The following is a 19,947-nucleotide window of genomic DNA, read 5'->3' on the forward strand; positions in this document are numbered from 1 at the left end:
GAGTCTTGGAGCAGTTGGAACCACAGGGAACCCACCTATGTGAATATGCAACCACATGTATATAGATATGTGTGTATATATATATATATATGAATATACATTTGACCTATATGTGCAAATTTGACAATGCAGGGGAAAAAGGCCACAAAAACCTAACCTATTCCACATGTTGCTAGAAGCAACCAGTTGCTTGGAGTGTAGGCCAGAACTATGGCACATACAATACTCAGTCTATTCTGGAAGGGATTATTGGTCTCCTGTCTCCACACTGGAATTTTGGTCATCTAACACATGATGTTGTTAGTGATTAAAAGGAATTAATACTTCAGCAGGAACAACCACAGCCAGAAAACAATGCCTTTAGTTAGTAGAGGAATATATAAACCCTTGGGGAAAGTTTTTCTGGAAGATATGTGTCCAGGTTTTTACTCTTCATCATCTAAGCTAAGGAAGCATGGTCCCTGTGTTCAAGTAGAAGACATATGCCCCGTGGGAGATGGGTTCTTGTGCATGAGACAATGAGGCTTTGAGTCTGGGAATGAAAAACTAAGATAATGCTCTGCACCTACCCTAAATAGGATGACCACTCATCCTGGCTGGCCCAGGACACAGGGACTTACACAACTTCCAGTGTTCCAACAAGAGTATTCCAGACCCTTGGGATAAGTTGGTCTCCTGAGCCCAGGAAGCTGTCTTCAATGTGGGGGTGAAGGGAATTCCTATGTGAGAGTGAATGCTATCTCTAGTTAAGCTAATTTTTCAGAGGCTTCAGAAAGGTAAGTTTCTTATGCTTTCAAAGTCTGCAGCACTAAGGTTTCTAATCTGTAAAATGGAGACAATAATACCAACCTCAAAATGTTTCTTGAGTTTTCTAATGTGCTCAACTCTTTCCCACTTTACCTTGAACAAAACAGTATTTCCATGGCTGGTTGATAGGGGCTAATGAGGAGGAAACCAGAGTGGTTTCTTTGGGCAGAGGTGTTTTAGTGATTGCCCAGTTAAACATGCTTTACACATCAGGTTGGCTTAGAGATTTCAATGTGAAAATTCAGATGGATTCCTTCCCTCCCTTACTAATCTTGGGTGCTTCATTTTGGGCGTGCCTGAAGTATACAGAGAGAACCAGACTGTAGTAAATATGACTTAGGGCAGGATGAATGCTTAGTGTCTGTGATGACTTCCTTAGTAAGATGGGGTCCTAGACATGCCCACAGAATCTTCCTGAGAGATGTATTTATTTACTGCATTTATCAAGTACTTACAAAACACTTGGTATGTACCAGACATTGCTCTATGTTTTTTTGAAGGAGATTTGTTTATTCAAAGTTATAAATAGATATGCTAACAACCATTCTTGTGCAATACTTTATTAAAAAATTATGAACAACTTCTTTTAAAATAGTAGACACATACCTTCAGTCTGATGACCTAGTTTTTGTTGAGTAAAGTACATGATTAGGCAGAAGTAGGCAAGCTCACACTGGCAGATTAGCTATCAAATGCTCAGTCAAAATTCCATTTGTAGCCCCAACTTCTTGATTGATTTCTATTCCCACATTTCTTCTACTTTAATCTCAATTTCCTGAATTACTTCCCTGTCTACTCTGTCTACCTGACTGGCCACCAGATCAAACACCTGACCAGCCTTAATGGCCATCTGACCACAACTCAACTGTCTGAAATTAGAAGGCTTAGTTCCATTATATTATTCTTTAATTTCAGGAAATTTGGCGGGCACTGAGAGTATCCAGTCTGAGTCATGCCACTCTGCCTGTAATCTGATTTGGATGTAGAAACAAGAAAGCAAAAACCCCTATTTCCTTTTAGGAGAAGGAAATACAAAATTTGGTAATTTGGAATGCAAAAATACTATGCAGCCTTCAATTAAGTTCTTTCCAAGCACAGCTGACATCCTGTATTTCCTCTGTGCTTTCCAGAGCCATAATCACGAACCCCTTATCAGAGTTGATCAAAGATTGTTCAAAATTTGATGCACCAGAGATATGGGCTAATGCTGCAGCCTCTTTCTCTTTCTCTTCTATCAGTCTCAGAGCTGATGGTTGGAAAAATTCAACAACAGCATAAGAAACAGAAACCAGAGACCTAATGGCATCCATCCTTGTAGATTTAACCAAATCCATTGTAGAAGGAACACCTACATGTTAAAAGTAATTCTTGATTTTTGTTTTACATATCTTAATTGACCTCTTTCTCTTGGCTGATAAAAACATATACAGGTCGATGTCCAGCCAGCTCTACCTGTGTGCATCCAGAGAGAGAAATAGGACACAACATCCTGAGGAGGAGAAATTTGAATCACCAGGTCAACCTCAGGAATGCCCACACCATAGGCAGCAACATTGGTTGCCACCATAATGTTACAAATAACTTCTCTGAGTATATTGTGGCTATGCAATGTCCCCATGTAAACACTGGACATTCTCTTTTATGTGTGGATTAATGGCCTTTTCCATCACATTCTTCTTTGATGCACAGAAAATAATAGGCCTCTCTTCATTTCCACTGTAAATTTGGAGAATATTTCCAATAACTGCTGGCTTCTGAGACCAGTGGCACTGGATGGCCAAGTATTCCACAGAAATTGCAGCCTTCTGGGCCATTTTTCCAACAGGTGAACTTGTTTATATCTGGATTTCATGGATATTTTTTCAACTTTGAATACCCACTGTGGGCAAGTTGTAGAAAAATATAAAGTTTGAGGATTATCTTTAGAATGAGTTTGGAAAGACACATGGATACTATTTCAACTTGTTCAGCAAAACTTAAATCTAGTACTTGATCCACTTCATCAAGCACAGGATGGTGCAGTTTTAAATATCCAATCAGCTGCTCTGCAGATGGTCTTTTATGTGACCAGGAGTCCCAACTAATATACCAATACAATTTTGAGTATGATTAATTTGGCTTTGTATTAAATTCCACCATAAAGACATGCTATACTGAGTTTTCTAGTTATGTCTTTGAAGTCTTTGGCTACTTGGTTTACTAATTCCCTTGTTGGAGCCAATACAAGGAGTTTTGGTGAGTGACTTTTAAAAATTGTCTCTTGATTTCTTTGGAGTTTTTCAATCAAGGGGATGGCAAAAGAAAATGCCTTTCCTGATCCTGTTCATGCTTGAGCAATTAAATATTTTACTTCATATACAAGAGATATGCCACCCCTTGACCTTTCTGAATTTTTGTAGTTACTTCAGAAATAGAAAAATTAAAGAAGAATACAGTTCTAGTCTACCAAAGCTACCAGAATGCAACACACCAGAGATGGATTGGCTTTTAACGAAAGCATATTTATTTCATTAAAAAAGGATAGTTCTTCAGAGGAAAGTCAGCTAACTTTCAACTGAGGTTCTTTCTTACATGGGAAGGCACAGGACAATCTTTCCTGGCCTTCTCTTCAGGCCTCTGGGTTCCAACAATTTTCTTCAGGGTGATTCCTTTCTGCATCTCCAAAGGCCTTGGCTGAGCTGTGAATGCTGCTATGAGGTATGCGGAGCTGCTTGGGCTGTGCTATGTTAAGCCCTCTCATTTAAACATCCAGCCAATTAAATCAAGCATCATTCATTGCAGCAGACATCTTTCCTAGCCAAATGCACATGTAATCAGCAACAGAAGAGGTTCACATGCCATTGGCTGATGTCCACAGCACTAGAACTAGGCACCTTCACCTGGCCAAGTAGACACCTGAATGTAACTACCACAGCTACTTCTTTCTGTTCACATGTTAGGGTCTCCTCTAGTTTATTATCTCTTGATTTATGGGTGAAACTACCCAAGGATGTCAGTCACTTTTATCTTTTTTCAATTCATCAATATCTCCATTTGGGAGATCGTCTTTTGATTTTTGACATTTAGAGAATTCATTTGAAAATCTATTCAATATTTCTTCAGTGTTACCATTTAGCTTCTCTTTCATTTTAGCTTTTTTGGATTTGGGAACATCCAGGTCTTCTGTAAAATCATTTTCTTTTGTTTCTGTATTCTTATCTGAGTCATAATGGTGCTTTTATTCCCTTCCATCCCCCCAGAAGTGTTTAATTTTTTCAGCTTATTTTATTTAAATCTTCACAACAACCCTTTAAGGGAAGTTTAGGTCAATAATCACACATCTGAAATTCTGATAGCCAAAAGCTCTTTCTCCTTTCCTTCCTCTCAATCTCAGACACCTTCAAGGGTACCTCCATCTCTATAATGTCCCCTCAGAAGTTTCCCAGGTATCACTCATTGCCATCACCACCACTGCTGCTGCCACCTTCCACTGGGCACAGTTGCTACAAACAATTGTTATATGTTTTTTTTACATATGTCAACTATTTTATTATAATAACCTGTTGCCTATTTACTATTATCAGCTGCAGTTTGAAAATAAGGCAACTCATACTCAAACAGATTGACATGTCTGTGACACACAGTTTGTGGGATGGAGTGCAGATCCAAGCCAAGCGGGCACTGTTGCCAAGCATCTATCATTCTATCAGCAGTGTGGTAGGACAGGGCAGAGGGAACCCACCTCTGTGACATTAAATGTGGAAAGGGACCTCAGGTGTCACCTATAATCTTGCTACCCACGGTAGTCCCTTGTTAGAATCAATGCCAATCCATGGAGCTTGTTGGTAAAGAGCCACTGAATCAGACTGGTTTTAACAAGGTCCCTCCAGATTCACATGTGTAATCAAGTCAGAGACACTGCTGCTTTACATGAACCCCTCTCTGTTAACAGATAACAGTGGGTCCTGGCAGGGAAAGTGACTCAGCTGGTGTCACACAGTGTGTATGAGAACAGAAGAAAAATTTAATACACAGTCCAACTATTTCCTCCTACCAAAAGCCAGAGGTTATGACTGAAGTGGCCATAGCTCACAGAAGTCAACCTGGAGCTGCATATTGAGAAACATGCAGTTAGAGCCTGTTGCTTGAGTTTCATTTTGGGTGTTCCTTGGGTGGGCTCACCTGGTAACTCTTGACACTAGGAGTTCCCCAGATAGGAAAGAGGACTGAACTGAGTCAAAACACCTTTGCTTTCTGCCAAGCATGGCTTTTGAATCTGCTATTATTGCCCTCAAAGACTTCATACTCTAGTGGGGAACCAAACCTCTGGGGCAAAGATTTTGTATGTGTGAAGGCTGTGACAGAAATGTGGACAAAGTGTACTGAGAGACCAAAGTGTAGGGTTTTACAGTGGAGATGATACGTATGTGAACAACTTGGGAGGAAAACAAATTATAAAGTGGCATTTGAGACATGACAGGCAAATGGTAAAGAACAACAGAGCACCATTGGGGATAGCTAGAGTTTTGAATTGCTAGCTCTATTAGTTCCATAGTGCTGTCATAAAAAATTGTCACGAAATTCAAGACTTAAAACAAGAGAAACTTACTCTCTCAGTTTTGTAGGCAAGATGTCAAACCAAGTTGTGTTGCAGGGCCTTGCTCCCTCTGAATGTTTCAGAGGAGAATCTTTCCTCAGCCCTTCCAGGTTCTGGTGTTTCTAGTCATTTGTTGGTTTGGTTCCACCACTGCCACTTCTGCATCTTTTTTCACATGGTCTTGTCCTCTTTTCTCCAGCTTAAATACCCTCTGCTTCTCTCTTATAGATACTTGTTGTTGGATTTAGAGTCCACATGGAGAACCCAAGATGGGCTCAACTCAAGAGACTTAATTTAATCACATTTACAAAGATACTTATAAAGTAAGGTTTCCTTCACAGTTTCCAGTAGTTTGAAATTTAGTCATTACATGAGGAGAAGCAAATGAAAAAAATGAAAAACTGGGAGTTGAGTGCCAAGGAACTATTTTAGAAAGAACATTGTGGCAACAGTGTGGGAGGTTAACTGGAGAGGGCAAGTTTGGGGAAACTAAAGAACAGGTTATTACTCCAGGTACAGAAGACCTTAATGTAATTGATTTTGGAAACGTTGAATAGGTAATTCAAATAAATGAGAAACTGAATAAATTGATACAGTGATGGACTTGGGAGGGAGAGATAAACCAGTGTGAAATCTGTCATTAGATGTTATTTAAGCCTCATACATAGGATTGATATACAGAGTGAATACTGAATGGGATTGGGATAATTTGCTCTTTACAGATCAAGTTTTTAAATGTATTTTTATGGAAAAAAGTGTTTTTTATGAAAAGAGAAATAATCAAGATACAGCTTATTCTGTGGCTAAGACATTTACCCAAAGAAACACTTGGGTATTAGTCCATTTCTACACAATCACTGATTTATTTTCAGCCTTTAGTGTGAAGTTATAGCATCATGGCCCCTTCCTGGCCAATTTAGCATGGGAATGCTATCCAGCAACCTTTATGTTTCTGAAGTCTAAGCCAAACTCTAGTTAATGTATATGACCAATGTTATCAATGTGTCACTCTTCCAAGACATCAACTCAGTGGAAAAATCTGGGCAGTTATCTCATTGCATTGAGACTCTCACCTGTTTTTCCATCTACCAAACACTTCTTAACTTCATGACTGCTTTAAATCTCACCATAGCCATTACTACCACTAATTGTTAAATGGCCTCTCTGCTTATTTTAATTCCTGGCCCCTTCCCACCTGCCCCACATGCATAGACATAAACTTCAACAGCTCTTCTAGAAATTAGTAAAATAAAGTAAAAGAATATGAGTATTCTCCCTAAAAGTTGCTGCAGGGAGTAAAAGTTGCAAGTGAAAAAAATTCAAGTAAAGAATATATGTGACAGAGGGTGGTATATATGATAATTCTGGTATTTCTCAAATTGAATGTGCAAAATATGATAATTCTGGCATTTCCCAGACTTGAATTTGCAAGAATATTTCTGGTGAGATTCTTAAATGCATGTTACCAAGTGTTGTGTCCTGCTGAAACAACAGTGGTTCACCCCAAAATGTGAAATAAGGAAAGACCCAGGCAGAACTGCCTCCAACTGCCATACAGTGGGGCTGGCTGTAGTTCTGATGAAAGAGGCATTAAATAAAAGGGTGATTAGTTCAAAATCATTTATTAAGGGAAATAACTGAGAGCAAAATTTACCTTGTGATGGACAGTTAGAGAGCAGTAAGGTCATTAGCATAGGTCTGCTCCTAAGGAATCCACCCAAGAGAGTATATATGTTTGAGAAATAAGTGTTGCCAAATTCTAGGGACTTGTGTGTCAGTATTGGGAAGACATTTTGGTGTGTGCTGTCCTCTCAAAGCAATATGTGACTGGGGATGTGCAGCACTCAATATTACAAGAGCCAGGGTTCAGTGGGATTCAACGGTGTTATGGGAAGTGGTGCTTGAGGAGGAGGGGAAGGGATGAGGTCAAATTTACTTCTTTTTGCTGCTCACACTCCTGGCCTCTGTAGGCCCCCTGTGGCTCACATCAAGAATGAAATTAACTACCTACCCCACTTCTCAGGAACTGGGGCCTAAGGACTCTGCATCTAGGGAAAACACAGATGTAAACTCCTTGGTGTATTTCAGTTAATTATATACTCTCATTATTAAGAGTTCATAGAGAGATCACTTCATTACTAGGATGTAATTATTTTATATTACATATTACATATTGGAACTGGAATATGTTCTATCTGCTTGGAAGAAGAAACACTGTAGGCATTGTTTGTGAATAGCCTACAGTCTGTTACTTGGTAACTGCTGCATAATGAAGCACTAAAGCATGGTACTGATGGTACTGACAGTAGAATATGGGTCTAACCCGGGTCCTGACACTTGCAGAGTTACCACTACTTCCCTAAAGTTGCAGAGTTATGAATTCCCAATTTTCTCACCTGTAGAATGAACTATCTTCCTCAGGGCATTGCCACAAGGATTAAACTCATAATATGATGTATGGATAAAACCTGACAAAGAATAAGTGCTTGGAAATATTACCCCCTATTTATAGATTTAAAGTAAATGCTTGTGGAGCAAAGGAAATTGGACAAATGTGAACCAGAGAAGGATGTGCTTCTAAAGCAGTCCATCTGGAGCCTATGCTCGAATAATATTCTATGGGCCAGTTCTTCTCTTCCTTTTATGTCCATACAGATCACCAGGGCACCTTGCTAAATTGCAGATTCTGACTGATCATACCAGGGCAGTGGCTGAAATTCTGAATTTCCAAAGGACTCCCAGAAAATGCCCATGCTAATATTTCATGAGTCACACATTGAATAGTGAGGGCATTTTTAAATCATTTTTTTTTATTTTTGTAAAAAAAAAACAACAAATGCAAGCATTCTTAACTTTTGATCATTCTGTTCTACATATATAATCAGTAATTCACCATACCATCACATACTTGCATATTCATCATCATGATCACTTCTTGGAACATTTGCATCTATTCAAAAAAAGAAATAAAATGAAGAAAGAAAAAAAATAATACATATCATACCACTTAACCCTCCCTTTCATTGATCACTAGCATTTCAAACTAAATTTATTTTAACATTTGTTCCCCCTATTATCTATTTTTATTTCATATGTTTTACTTGTCTGTTGATATGGTAGATAAAAGCATCAGACACAGGTTTTCACTATCACACAGTCATATTGTGAAAGCTATATCATTATACAATCATCTTAAAGAAAAATGGCTACTGGAACACAGCTCTACATTTTCAGCCAGTCCCTCCAGCCTCTACATTACATCTTGACTAACAAGGTGATGTCTATTTAATGCATAAGAATAACCTCCAGCATAACCTCTCGACTGTTTTTTGTATCTCTCAGCCATTGACACAATTTACTTTGTCTCATTTCACTCTTCCACCTTTTGATCAAGAAATTTTTCTCAATCCCTTGATGCTGAGTCTTAGCTGATTCTAGGGGGTTTTTCAATCCTTTGATGTTGAGTCTCAGCTCATTCTAGGATTTCTGTCTCATGTTGCCAAGAAGGTCCACACCCTTGGGAGTCATGTCCCATGTAGACAAGGAGAGGGTGGTGAGTTTACTTGTTGTACTGGCTGGAGAGAGAGGCCACATCTCAACAAAATATTTTCTTTTGGGGTGAATTTTATACCTAATTTTAAGTAGGCTTGAACTATCCTTTGTGGGGTTAAGTTTCATATGAACAAACCCAAAGATTGGGAGCTCCGTCTATAGCTTTGGTTGCCCACACCGCTTGTGAGAATATCAAGAATTCAACTTGGGGCAGTTGAATTTTCCCCATTTCTCACCATTCCCTGAAGGGGACTTGGCAAATACTTGTTTATTCACTGTTCAAATGACTTCAGGATTTATCAGGGCATTACTCTGGACAAACCAACAAAATCTCATGCCCTACTCAAGGTTTCACGTACTTACGGTGTTCAATTAAGCTCTCTACATGGGTTATATTAAGAAACGCACTGGTAAAAATATAAATTTTGTACAAAATAAACCAGTTTTTGCTTTAGTCTCACACATAAGTTAAAATTTAAAAATACTAATTAACATCTATTTTCAGCACCCTGCAGTAATGACATTCCTTTGTTCTTCCTCATGCAAAAACATTTTTTAAATTTGTACATTTAGTCACTATCATTATACACTCTAGGAATTCCTAGATTATACCATCTCAGTCTTTATGATCTCTTTCTTTCTGATTTCATTTGTGCCACCAGTCCTCCTCATTCTATTATTCAGTGAGGGCATTTTAATAAAGCACCCTCTCATGGTTGAATGTACATGAGAGCTCAGAAAACTGTTCTACATCTCAGGAGGCTGTACACATTAAATAAGGCTCATTCAATGTTATTTTCTAGGAGTTATGACATTGCCAGCTGTGGGATAGCTTCTGAAATAAGGAGCATTGACTCAGAAATTTCTGTAGGATGTAGTGAAGTGTATATGAATGTGAATACCCTTCTAGGGAAATGGTAAATGAAGCTACTGTCTCTTGAGTATTGAGTATAATTTATTCCATTTTATATAATTTTCATATCAAATTTCTGAAGAATATTATAATTGACAGTTTATACTCAAAGAAAACCAAAGCTTACAGAGTTAAGCATGGTCTTCAGGGTTGCACAGCTATGATTAAACAAACCTGTCACTTTCAGTGTCAACATTCTCCAGCTCACTGCCCTCCTAGCATAACATTCTGACAATGGTAACAGAAGCATAAGATCCTGCATAGTGGGCATGATACCAGTGACTTTGTACTTGTCTCAGTCCTGGATATCTCTGGGTCATTTGTCCATTCCCTGAACTTCTTTTCCTTTGTTCTACTGGGCAGTTTCTTTTCCCCATTTTCTCTTTGGTCCATTGGACATTGCAAGAAAATGGGTGTTAAACAGAGCTGGAGGAAAAAGTGCAGACCTTTGACTTGCAACTCTGCTTGGGGCAGTGAGATGCTGTGAATGCAATACTTCTCCTACACATTGTTCAGCATCACAGACAGGGACAGCAGCACCTTCATTTGTTCTTGAGCTCTTTAGCCCCATCTGAAAAGGCTATTTGGGAGTGCACAAACAACTAAACCTATTTTCCCCTACATCCTTTAATTAAAAACGCCTGCAACCACAATATCCAACCAGATAACCATGAATAATACTCATTAATGCACAGGATAAGATTAGGAGATGGGGACACTGTTAAAATTAGCCATGAACAAATAGATTCAGGGGCAGTGTGTGTGGGATTTCTAAGACAAATTTATCACAGCACATATGATCCATATTTTCAGAAACTAGATGCCATATCATGCATCAAAGAGGCAGCTTAAAATCTCTGGACCAGTAGCATCAGCATCATTTGGGAACTTGCTAGGAATGAATACTGAGGGTTAGGGCCAGCTCTCTGTAGTTAAACAAGTCTTCCAAGTCATTCTTATGTTTCAAAAACCAAGGTTATATTTTTGAAATGAATTTAAAATTCAGTATTTTCCCAGACCTTTGAAATGTGTCTCAGGGAGAAGAGAGAGAACAATCATAGACCAGTGGAAAAAGTGGTTAGGAGTAGCAAATCTGGAGTTGTGTAGACCTGTCCTGGTCACACCCATGTCCCCAATGTCACTCACTAGTTGTCTTGGACTAGTGTCAATTTCTCAAGAGAGTGTTTGGGAGCCTGAGAACAGGTATTTTGCTCATAAAAAGACAAGAGTGACACATCACAGCAGCTCAATGGAAGACAAATATTAAAATTCTTTCCTCTACAAGATACTGGCATTTAAGTAGGAACCCACTATCACATACCACATGAAATGACCAAGTATTGTCCAACCAATTCTTTAGTTATGAAATCTTTGTCCTGTTATTGCCAGTACCATTTAATGCATTCAGAAAGGAATTAAATGAAATTTGGGCCAGGCATCCATTCTACACCATCTAGTTCCCCTACGGCATTACCTTAGGGACAAATAAATCATCTTTCAGTACTTGGAGCCCATTAATGTGATGCTGTGGCATAGATGTTCTTTGAGGAAAATATTCATTTATCAGAACTTCTTCCTTCTCTTCACAATCCATCTACCAAATAATGGATCTGATGTTCTCCACTGTCTACTGATGTCTCAAAATCTTCCCTTATTCTCAGCATTTCAAATAGATTCTCTCTCTGAATAGCATCAAAAAAACATCCAGGTTGTAGTACAAATTCCCTTTGCTCATTTGCTGCTTACTGTAGGGAAAATGCATGTCACAGTGAAATCACATTTAAAAATCTGTCATCACAGAGCACTCCTATCTAAGTAGGAACTGCAGCAAATCCCAAGGCATTTCTGAAGCTATCTTGTAGGTAAGACACCTGGGGCAGGAGCAGACCAGATGCTGGCCCATAATCTCCTGTATAATTAAAAGTCAAGTTGAAGGTGTTAGTAAGAATCCAAGCAAACAAGATTTTTATAGATTTAAGGTATTAAAAGTAAGCCGCTTGATAGCCACAAAGTACACAACAAATATCATGCAAAATTTAGGAACAGAAAGTAGATTACAGGTTACAGAGTGTGGGAGGCAGAGGCAATAGGAGTTAATGTAAAAAGAGTGTTGGGTTTCTATTTGAGGTGAAGGAAAATTTCTAGTAATGAATGGTAGTAAAGATACAGCAGCATTGTGACTGTGATTAATCCAACTGAATAGTAATCTTAGGCAGGTTTAGTAAGGGAAGATAAATGTTGTCTATATATCTCCACAATTAGAAAAAAATGAGAGAGAAATTAGAAAGATGATAATTAACAACAATACATGATACTATATGGGATCTAAGAATAGAGGGAGAAAAGGTTCAAAACAACATTAGGAGACAAGAAAAAATCAGAATTAGAGTGTGAGGTTATATTAATATTAAGTGTCCTGAACTTCATAACTATCCTTAACTTATGATATTCATAAGTGAATATCATTGTTTGTAAGAAATATACATAGAAGTATTGTTTTCAAGGATTCTGTGCACAGCCTCCTTTCAAGTGTTCAAAATATAGATGGATAGGAACATAGGAAGATAGACATACAGACAGATGAGAAACAATGGTAGGGTACTTAAGGCAAAATAATAAATTAGGTGGATCTGGGATATGGGAATCTGGGATGTGGATGTGTGTATACATTCTCTCAATAGGGTTTCTATTATCTTTACAACTGTCATGTAGGTTTAAAATGATTTCAAACTACAATGTTGAAAAATACAGTTGCTGTAGTATCAGAGGAGAGCCACCAACCACTATGGTTAACACAGCTCTTGGGTGAATAGTTAGAAAAGAAAAACATGCAACAGAATCCATGGATAGTACTATTAGACTGCACATGCTTAAAATCTGAATCATTAAAAATTCTGATGTTTCTTCCTGATTTTTAAAGGTGAAATTAGGGAAGTTATTTGAAACCCTATGCAGGGTCCCTCATAACCTCTCTATTATGCATAGCATATGAAGGTCATTCAGACACAAAACAAAGAGCCCACTGTGATTCATAGTCTTTCTGACTACCAGAGTCAGGATTACATCACTAAGACCAGGGAATGAAACGTTTATTTATGAGAAATAATGTCTGGGGTCATCATTGGGTACTGCAAATCCCTTCAGATGAAGCATCACAACCAGACACCCAAATGGTTATAAGTTATGGGAAGTCATTTATCTTCTGATTTTCTCATGCAGCCAAGAGGGTTCTAGTGCGGCCAGGCCATAGATAATTCCATCTGGCCTATGGAGCCTGGTCCATTTCCCCTGGGTCATGTGATGGGTTCACTGATTTTGTGGGTCCATGTGTGTGGAACAATGAAAGGACTTTTTCCTTCCCCGGCTCCACCTCCATGAGGTCTGCTTGATTACCAGGCAGTTGAGTAATCTATATGGTGTTGTAGGGACAGTTTCATGCCCACCAGAGGTGACTCAGCAGAGGTCTTGGGAACCTCAGAGAGTCTGTACATAGCCATGATGCTCAGTGCAGTCTTGTCCTTCATGACCTTGTGTCAGCTGCTGGCAGCATTGCTAGAGGAATTTGAACCAAGACCAGATGCCCAAAGAAGGCTGTGGGAGATGGTGATTGGTGTATTCATGCTGGGAGATTTTATTTCAAAATTGTTTTCTAATGCTAGAAGGAGAGAGAAGACACTTGTGGCTCACATTTCTGTTCTTATAGAAGAAGCACATCAAATTTTCGATAGGTTTCACCACCTTGAAAGGGTGGTTGGTGATCATCAATCAACTATAAAAGAAACTAAACTCAAGAATGAAGTATCAGAAATTGTAAACATGAAGACCATGAATAAATAACTGGAAAGTAACAGCTCTCTACCAGGACTTAAGATCAATATGTATAGAAAGTTGTTGAAAAGAAAAACATATAAATAGTTACAAGAATTTCAGATGAAGGCTGACATGGCAAGCAAGACTCCTTCTCATGAAGACTCAAAAAGGCAAATCCAACATCAAGTACCTCCAATCAAATCATACATCAAAATCCCTCAAAAGAGCAAAAACATCTTCACACAGGAAAAACAGATGCTTTGGAGGAAAATTCCAGACTTGAAAATAACAGAAAACTATTTTCACAGGAATCTCAAATATGGAAGGAAAGAGTGGGCAAATTTGTTAAAGAAAAAAAAATCTCAGAAAACTAAACTGCCAATGGAGCCAGTTGTTAGCAACAAAGTGGATCAAGTTAAGCTTCAGGTGAGCACCTGTTAATGATGAGTGATTCAGCTGCTTTTGTTGAGGAAGATAATATGGATTTGGGGAACACTGAACTGTATATAGTGAAGACATCAGAAAATGGACAACCCATAGATGAATAACCCAAAGGTGTCTTGATTGATGGAGTGGAGTTAAAGAATTACATACAAACTCTAAAAGAATAAAGAAAACAAATGTACATGAGACTAAAAGAAGAAACTGAAATGATCATTGGGCTTAACAATCACATGGAAAGATCCCAAACTGAAAAAGTCTTGCTCCAGTCAGAAATCACCCAATTGGAAAGGGAGAGACCAAAGCTCCAGCAGAAACAACAAGTCCATCCCATACTTCTCTCTGTTCTGAAAAGTAAGGAGGAACCTCTCCAAAAGACCTTTGCTAAAAGAATTCCCTCTCTGAACACTTATCTCCACTAGTAACAAGAGTTTATCAACACCTACCTCTAGGCTTCCTACTCTGTTTATATAACCTGGAAACAAGTATTTCACCTGCTATGTGATCTTCGTTCCATGGAGTCTACTTTGAACATCCATAATAGTAGCAAGATAATTTTCTGTCAATGGATATACTTTATTTTCTTTTTGTTTTATTCGATTGAGGATTAACAGAATGACTCAATTCGAAATTTGATAGGTTATAGTTGTTATTGAATTTATAGCTATAGTTTGTATAATATGAATTTTATTAGTTAAGGCATTCTACTTAATTATATTACTAAGTATACATAGTATGTCATCTATAGTATCATCTGTGGTAACAAAGCATTTTCCAACCATATCTGTAAATGGTGCTGAGGCTGGGATAAACAGTGCCAACTTCTTCGGTGCTCAAATATTGACTCCTCCAATGTTCCCAGGCTTGCACTGGGAACTTCTTTTCCCAGGGGCTTTAGGTGCCCTTGCTTTTGATTCATATAGAGGAGCCCAGTAAACCGTCAAACACTCCCCAATTAAATTCATTAAATTGCAACTCCTGGTTACTCCCTTCTAGGCTGGGAGATCCATCCAGGTGAAGATTAACACCAGATCCTTTGTATTTTATTTATCCCAGGTATAAAACATTGAATTTATCAGGCCACTTTTTAAACAGAACGTATTTTAGTTCCTCTATAGAACAACTAAGAAAAATTTGGCACAAAGGAAGTAGTAAATATTAGTCCAATCGAGCATACATCTGGAATCTGCTTATACACCACTTTCACTCTACTACTGCAGCCAGTTAGCATGATGGATATATTTAGAAAAGACATCTTGTTCCATGGGAATTGTAAGCCTCTGTCAACTATAACGAGTGGAGTTTGTACAGGGCTAAGTGATATGGGTTCCAAGTGATCTAGAAGCCACTGTATATCCTGTTTCTGCAAGTGGCTGAGCTGTGGTCACTCAACCTCTGACCAAACTCAAGGTTCACAGTAGAGTGTATAGGATCCCACTTTGTCTCTGATGGCTGGAATATATTGAAGCTACACTTTGGTATTGGACATACAAGTTATAAGGGCCTCAGGGCCTCAGGGAGTCTTAATTTGGGACAAATGAGCCCCAAAATATACTTCTCTAAGCTCTGGGTGATCGCACCAAATATCCTCAGCTTGGGACTATGAATCTGCAGCTTGTATGACCTTCATAAACATGAAGCTGATGACCTGGAGTTCTCTTTCCTCCATCACCTAATTAGCCCTGATTTTGCCTACTTGTATGGTGAGCCATTCCCTCAAGCCTTTGGTACTCTGTTGCATATTCCCAAAGAACTGGACTTCTGACACTCTTACTTGAAATATTCAGAGGCCACAAAAAAGTGGTGTCATTTAGGACACAGAGCAGCCATGGTAATTTTTAATCCTTTTATTGTGTACTATAACATAAATACATAGCAAGGAAAGAAAAATGCAATGATTTTAAAAGCACCCTTCCGCAAGTAGTTACAGAAGAATGGCTTACAGTTCCATCATCTCAGATTGTTCCTTCTAGCTACTCCAGAACATGCTAGGCTAGAAGGGATATTTTATTATCATCAAAACTGACTATTTTTCTTTTTATGTGAAAGATAATATATATTCAAAAAAGCAATAAATTCCAAAGCACATCTCAGCAATTAGTTGTACAGCAGATTTCAGAGTTTGGTATGGGTTATAATTCCATGATTTTAGGTCTTTATTCCTAACTGATGTAAAATACTAGAGATGAAAATAAATATCAATATAATGATTCAACAATAATATTCATTTTTAAACAATATCTTCTCTATATAGCTCTACCATCCCCTTTGATTTTTCTCCTAATCTTTAGGGGTATTTGGGCTATGTCCACTCTAAATTTTTTTTATGTTGGAAGGGGCTGTCAATAATATGGGATGGAGGTATGGAACTAGTTGAAATTCTAGACAGGAAGGCTCCTCTTGGTTTCAGGACTTATCTGTTCCAGGGACCCATCTTGAAGTTGTAGGTTTAAAGAAATTTACCCTAGTGGGTGAAACATTTTTGGAATCTCATATATTGCCGTAGGTGTACTTTAGGATTAGCTGGAATGGTTTTGTTTAGGGGTTGGCAAGTTATGGTAGGTATCAATGGCTAACTAAAGCTTGCATAAGAGTGACTTGCAGAGTAGCCTCTCAAATCTATTTGAATTCACTTAACCACTGACACCTTATTTGTTACATTTATTTTCCCCCTTTTGGTCAGGATGGTATTGATGAGCCTACAGTGCCAGGGCCAGACTCATCCCTGCAAGTCATTTCCCATCCTGCCAGGGACACATTCACCCCTTGATGTCATGTCTCATATACAGGGGAGGACAATGATTTCACTTGCACTTTTGGGCTCAGAGAGAGTGAGGCCACATCTGAACAACAAAAGACGTCCTCCAGAATTAATGCTTAAGTACACTTGTAGGTAGCTTCTCTGCTACATACATAAGTTTCACAAAAGTAAGCCTCAAGATCAAGGGCTTGGCCTCTTGATTTGGGTTCCCTAATATTTGACACAGTATCAAGGGTTTCCCTGTAGTAAAGTTTATTAGTTCCATATTTTTTCTCCCATCACTCCAGGGACTTGGCCAATACTTTTTGGTTATCTGCTTAATAAACTTTGGGATGTATCTGGTCATTACATTAAGCTATACAGGATTAAAAGTATTCATTCTTGTTTAGGGCCCACTGTGTTTGGACTGTTAAAATGAGCTTTCTGTATAGGTTGAGTTAGATAATGTACTACAGAAAATTTACATTCTGGAAAAAATACAAACTTCTTTCTTTGGTCTTAAAGAGTAGATGGGGTTCTAAAATACCAACAATATCTTCTTTACTCCCTTTGTTCTGAATTACATTAATCATGACTTGATTGGCTTAATTTTTATCTCTAAGTACCAGATAATATATATATAAAACAATCACTCAAATCCATAAATAATAATTACCACTCTGGACTAAACATGACTGCTATAAGGTCTTACAATCTAGGTCCTTGTTATATGCATTTTTGAATGAGACCATACAATAATTGTTCTTTTGTTTCTGGCTTATTTTGGTTCACCAAATGTCCCAAAGTTCATTCACAATGTTCTATGCCTCACTACTATGTTCCTTTTTGTAGCTGTATAATATTTGATCATATGTATAAAGCAACATTCACCAATCTACTTCTCAGTCAGTGCATCCTTCAGCCACCTCCTTTCACTAGGCATCACGTGTAATGTCAAAAGTCAACAGTCCACAGCATTGGCAGTTTTTATGACTCAAGAACTCCTCTTTCACCATTATCTTCCCCTTTCAGATTTGTGGGCCTGAAAACAATGAACAAAAACCATAAAATGCAACAAAAGTTATGTTTGTGCAATTCAAAATCCTGTCTGCTAATGAGTCAATGAACTCATTAAATTTCAGCTGAATTTCTTTTATATACTCACTGAACTTTTCTCTGCATCACAGCCATGAAATCTAAGCATAAAGTCCACCTGATGTTGTACTTAATATTTTCTGATAGTGCTATCCACCAGCAAATCTTCTGAGGTTTTGCCACTGATACAAGCACATCTCTATGGGATGAATTGTTTGTCCCTATGTCTTCCCTGTAGCTCTCAAAGTCTCCTTTAGTATAAAATCTAGACTCTGTGAGAAGAATTTAAAAACCCTGTACAGAACTCTCCACTCTTAGAAATTAGGGTTACTCAGTGTTTGCCACTCTCCTGTTTGCATGACCTGTCAGTGACTGACTAAAATGCCCTGTAATAGGTTGAATTCTGTCTCCCAAATGATGTTCTCAATTTGTCCCCCATTACACGTGAAGGTGACCTTATTTGGAAATAAGTTTATTTCAGTTGTAACCAATATGGACACTGGATTAAATGGGCCCTTAGAATAAGAGAAGACACACAGAGAAACTTACTCAGAAGGGATAAGGCTGTGCGAAATACAGCCTTATCTGTCCACAAGCCAAGGAAAGGCCAAGATTGCCAACAGGCACTAGAAGCTAGAAGACAGGCAAAGGCTAGATAATCCTTCAGGAGTCTCTAGAAGAAATTAATCCTGTCAAAACATTGATTTCAAAGTCCTGGCATCCAGAAGTGTGTGAGAGTAAATCTCCATGGCTTAAGGACCCTCAGTTTGATTGACTCCATTACAATGGCCCCAGGACACTGAGACAAGCTCTTCTTCTACATCTCCCCTGGCTTTAACTACTGTGATGATGGTAAGAAGAATGACAACTGAACTTTCCATTTGTTATCTAATGTAGTCATCACAAGAACCCTTTAACATAGGTTCTGTTATTGTACCAGCTTTACAATTGAGGATACTGAGTAAAAAACAGTTTAATTAACTTGCCCTAAAGGTCAGACAGGTACAGATGTAAATCTAGGTACTTTGGGTCTAGATTCTGTGCTCCTAAACCCTGGGCTGTTCTCTTTCCCTTGACCACCAAAGATTTCTTACCATTTCTTATTCAGCAATTCAATCAACTCTGAGATGTCAATACAAATCATCCAACCTAGAAGAGGTCTGTCACCATTCTGAAATCTTATCACATTTTGTCTTCCCTCTTGCACAATTGGAAAAACTATCTTTAAATGATTTGTTTAGTAGTAGGGTTAATAGCTTTACATAAATCATGGGTAAAATGTATATGAAAATTTAAATTTCCTTTTGGTTTTATTATAATTTAGAAGAAGACATTAACATGCCAATCACATTATCTTAATAAATTTTAATTTTTTTGTACATCATTTTAAGATATATACTTGTGTAATCCCAGATATGCAATTCCAGGTGTGAAATCTTAGGAGCATTTTCTCTGATACTTAATTGCAAACACACTTCTCTCATTTAGGGTCTTCCGAATTTAAATAGCTATACAATACTTTATATTAGTTCACTAAGATAGTTAAATTATATAGCTATTAAATAGCTATATAATAGTTTATCTGTTATAGTACTGTTGATCATTAGGTTATTTCCTCCTTTTTTTTTCTTTAGCAAGGGCAGGTACCAGGAATGGAACTCAGGTCTCTGGTATATTTCTACTTTTTAAATATTCCTTTTAATTATTGTTAATAGCAATATTTTATGCATAAATTTTTTTATTTCTTTTATATATCCATCTAAGTATTTTAAGCTCAGAATAATTTCCAAGGAGTGTAAATAGAAGGTCAAGATTATGGGCATAATTAATTTTATTTCCTAACTGTTTTATTTGAGGTGGTGTAGAATTCCAAGAATTCTAGGAAACCTCAAATGTGGTTTTCTCATGCAACTGTTGCTCCTAACTTCTCTCTGATGAGCCCTGGGAACTGACCATGATTATTAAAATAAGGCAACTCCTTTTCCATCTGTGAAGCAAGATGAAATGCTAATA

At 37.9% G+C, this 19,947-nt stretch overlaps 1 pseudogene; it reads right to left on the bottom strand.

Moving 5' to 3' along the window:
• Window positions 1-1,503: 1,503 nt before the first annotated feature.
• Window positions 1,504-19,947, bottom strand: part of LOC143680400 (ATP-dependent RNA helicase DDX50-like) — a 28,078-nt pseudogene continuing 9,634 nt past the window's right edge.

Source organism: Tamandua tetradactyla, chromosome 4, assembly GCF_023851605.1.
Source record: "Tamandua tetradactyla isolate mTamTet1 chromosome 4, mTamTet1.pri, whole genome shotgun sequence".
Classification (NCBI taxonomy): Eukaryota; Metazoa; Chordata; class Mammalia; order Pilosa; family Myrmecophagidae; genus Tamandua; species Tamandua tetradactyla.